Source organism: Trichosurus vulpecula, chromosome 7 (assembly GCF_011100635.1).
Source record: "Trichosurus vulpecula isolate mTriVul1 chromosome 7, mTriVul1.pri, whole genome shotgun sequence".
NCBI classification, from domain to species: Eukaryota; Metazoa; Chordata; class Mammalia; order Diprotodontia; family Phalangeridae; genus Trichosurus; species Trichosurus vulpecula.
Genome location: NC_050579.1, coordinates 213782371 through 213786870, shown reverse-complemented (window position 1 = coordinate 213786870; position 4500 = coordinate 213782371). Strand labels below are relative to the sequence as shown.

The 4500-nt window shown below is 36.0% G+C and overlaps 1 pseudogene; it reads left to right on the top strand.

Moving 5' to 3' along the window:
• Positions 1-3354: 3354 nt before the first annotated feature.
• Positions 3355-4282, top strand: LOC118856027 (annotated as a pseudogene).
• The last annotated feature ends 218 nt before the right edge of the window (positions 4283-4500 follow it).

The following is a 4500-nucleotide window of genomic DNA, read 5'->3' as shown; positions in this document are numbered from 1 at the left end:
TATCACTTTTAACATCAAATATAAAATCCTCTATGTCATGGAAAGCCCTGCATAGCCTAGTCTCCTACCTTTCTATTTTTCTTATTCCTTACCCAACTGCTCTACACATACCAGATATTTTATGTTCCAGTGACACTGACATGCTTGCTATTCTTGCACAAGATATTCCATCTCCCAACTAAATCCATGGATTCATAATCTATGGATGAAGATCTTAGAGGATTATAGTGGGGCATTTTTGCATGTGGAAAGGGACAAAATCCTAAGCCCACTATGCATGCAGGAGCTCCAGTGGTTATGTGAGTCTGTCTTGGTTTACTGAATATCAAATCTCTCTATTTTATATAGCATATTTATTCTGACTTACCTTGAACTAAAAGGTCTTAAGATTACCAACATCAGTCACCCTGCTATCTTATAGAGCCCTTATCAATTACTGGTGTTAGGAAGTAATTACCTTGGTGGCAGTAGCAGAGATATTGTGCCTGACCCTTGGTATCAAGCTTCTCATTGTTTTTACATTCTCTTGGATATGTATCAACATCTACTCTTTGGGTTGACTTATGTTAGATGTGTTTTATTTGTCACTGAACTTAGTACAGAATGATGTTCATCTGCTTTGAGTTCAATTCAGTTTGACCATATCTATTTTTGCTTCATGTTGTCTTCTGTTATTTTTATCGAAGTAGCTCCTCTTGTTATTCACATTCAAAAATGCTTCTAGCTGTGCTGTAAGTAATGTGAAGCTACTATGATCTCTAACTGTATAAAAATTTAATAAGTTCTCTGCCTGTTACTGTGTCATACATGGATGTCCCATGCCTTCCAAATCCACTCTGCTTTGTATTCTAAAACTCATAACTTTTCTTTCATTCTCTATTCCCCTTAAATTCTCTGGAATTTGTGACCCCATTTATCATTCATTCATTCTTGATATTTATTGTCCCACATACTCTTCACATTACATTTTGACAAACAATTATTTCTTCTTATATATCTTTATTCTCCTATTCGATTGTAAGCTCTTGCAGGGAAGCATCAATTTCTGACCTACTTATGTATCCTATTTAGAGAGGTACAAAGTACAATGCTTTGAAAATACTTCAGTGCTAGATAAATGTTAGTTGGATACATTTTATTAGATCCTGAAAATTTTGCACCCCTATTAATTCTATTTAAGAAAGGTGGGCCCAGCAGAGTATGCTTAATACATGTTCTAATTCCATTTCATCAGTCAACTCATGTGCCAATCACCTCCAGACAAGGGAAAAAAGTAGTAAATATAGGTACTGGGAAGAAAGAGGAGTAGGGGAGGAAGCAAACTGATATCTTCTATTAAAGTGAACAGAACATAGTTACTTTAAAATGGGGTTAAAATAGCAATATATTTGAAGGCTTATAATAAATATTTTAAAGTTTATTACTATAGAAACAATGTCTCTACCTTTTCTCTCAGAAGCCATTTAGTTCTAGCATATAATTTCAGATTTAATGACTACTTAAATTTACATTTTATTCCTTTAAACAAGTTATGATAATAGCTTTTTACTGTGAAATAAGATTCAGTAACCAATTATAAAATCAAATGTATAGTATATATATATATATATATACATATACATATATATAGTATGTAAGTATTTAAAATATATTTTTAAAGGTTTCCATGTTTAGGAAGTTCTATGAGTATTTAATAGACAATTAATTTTGATACCATAAAACTTGAATCATATGGAACACCATAAACCTCATCCTTTAATTATCATACTTTGCTCTGCACTCAACTTCTAATGAAAGATACAAATGACAAAGAAAAAATAAGGCCACATAAAGCCCTGACTTCACAGGTTAATAGATAAATAAATTTACCACCCAGGGGTTTCAAAGTTGCAAATGAAATAACACTATTTCTGATGCCCTTAATCTCTGGTCTCAGAACAGTGGTAATACATTTTACGAAAATTCAAAACTAGAGAATTTGTTTATTTATTTGCTTTCCATCAGAAAAGAATGAAAACTTCAGCTCATCCAGATATAATTTCTCTACATCAGAAACCAAAATCTGACTACATGTTGATGAGAAACACACTTCAAAGGAAAAGTTATACACAGAGTTAAAAAGAAAGAAGCAGTGTCTATTATTCTTCATTTGAAGTAAAAAAAAACAGGGGTTGCAATCATGATTTCACACAAAACAAAAGGAAAAAAGATATAATTACAAGACATAAATAATGAAACCACATTTTGATAACATTACTATAGAAAAAGAATTAATACTAATACTGATCATATATACATTAAATGGTGTAGTTTCCAAATTCTTGCGGAAAAATGACAAATTACTAAAAGAAGGAAATAAAGAGCAAAACTTTAATGGGAGACTTCAGTTTACTGCTCTCAGACATAGATAAATCTAACCTTAAACAAACATGAAAGAAGTTAAGGACATGAATGGAATTTTAGAAACATATATTTTATAGACTTGGGGAGAATATTGAATAGGAATGGTAAAGAGTATGTTTCTCTTCTCCATGACTCTTTCACAGAAATTGCTCATGTATTGAGGCAGAAACAAAGAAAATAAGTAATATTACATGTATTTTGTGACCGTAATGCAATAAAAATCATATTCAGCAAAGATTCTTTCAGGCATAGATATGAAATTATCAAGAAACTAAGTAATTCTAAAGAATGATTGGGCCAAATAACAAATAATTGAAACAATCAATAATTACTTTTAATTTTGTTACTTACTTTTATTTTTCAACATTCATTTCCACAAGATTTTGAGTAATTTTTTTTCTGCCAATCTCTGCCCTCCCGTACACCCCAAGATGGCATGTATTCTGATTGCCCCTTTCCCCAGTTGTAACAACAATGCTACTTGAATATTCACTCATTCCACCTCACCTGCCCCTTCTTCCCTTCTAACAGAACTGCTTTTTCTTGCCGCTTTTATGTGTGATGATTTACCCTATTCTATCTCTCCCTTTCTCCCTCTCTCAATGTATTCCTCTCTCACCCCTTAATTTGATTTTTTTAGATATCATCCCTTCATATTCAACTCACCATGTGCCCTCTGTCTATATACATATGTGTCTATTCCCTTCACCTACCCTAATACTGGGATCCCATGAATTATACACATCATCTTTCCACATAGGAATGTAAAGAAAAGAGTTCAACTTTAGTAAGTCCCTTCTGAATTCTCTTTCCTGTTTACCTTTGCATGCTTCTCTTGCTTCTTATATTTGAAAGTCAGATTTTCTATTCAGTTTTGGTCTTGTCATTGAGAATGCTTGAAAGTCCTCTATTTCATTGAATATCCATATTTTGGAGAATGAGAAGAAGGAAATGGTGGAGGCTTCCCTGCAGCTTGGCCAGTACTTCTGCCACTGCTGTTCTGCTGAGATCTCCCTGCAGCTGTCAGATTATATCTGCCCAATGTGTGAATCTGGTTTTACTGAAGAGCTTCTGGAAGAGTCCAGAAATATTGAATATAGTTCCAACTCTGCTATAGCTCCTATGGAACATAACAGAAAAACATTTGAGAATGTGGATCAGCATTTATTCACCTTGCCACAGGGCTATGGCCAGTTTCCTCCTGGGATTTTTGATGACATCTTTTCCCACATTTGGCCCTAGGTTGCAGTCTGAGGATGCCAGGGGCTCAGGGAACAGGCAAGACAGAGAACACCAGTCCTGCTGCCATTATGGCTAATGGCAGCCACAGGCTCCTTGCTGCAGGGCATGCTGCAGGCAGGCATGAAGCCTCCCAATGTTAGAAGGAATTATTCAGCAAGTGGTCAATGGAATTATTGCACCTGCAACAATACCAAACCTGTGATTGGGCCCTTGGGGTGTTTTGTATTCACATCCAATGGACTAGGCTTAGGGTGTGAATGGCCTGGATATGATTACCCAGCTCCTTAATCCATTTGAAAACAGCAGTCCCTCTCCAGCAGACAAAGAGAAAATACAAGCCCTTCCCACCATACAAGTCACAGAGGAACACATAAATTCAGGGTTAGAATGTCCTGTGTGCAAAGATGATTATGCACTGGGTGAGAATGGCTGGCAAATACCTTGCAATTACTTATTCCACAATGGCTGCATAGTCCCTAGGATGGAATAGCATGATACCTTCCCAGTATTTCAGAAAAGCTTAAGTGGACAGAACACTGCCACAAATCCCCCAGAATTGACAGGAATGGATTTTTCTTCCTCCTCTTCTTCCTCCTCCAGTTTGCCAAGTAATGAAAATTCAACAACTAAATCATGAATCTCACCATCAGCCAGTCCAAACAACCACCCCTACCTTCTTCCCTCTTTCACCTTTGATCCCAACCCTACCCTATCCATTGCCCATCTGCTTGCGGGTCAGAGGGAACAGCTAATCTTCCCCCACCCCACACTGAACCCATGAGACAGAGTAAGGGGTAAGGGGAGGGGATGGGAGGCACCCCAAAAACCCTCTTTTTCTTTTCTTTTTCTTTTTTT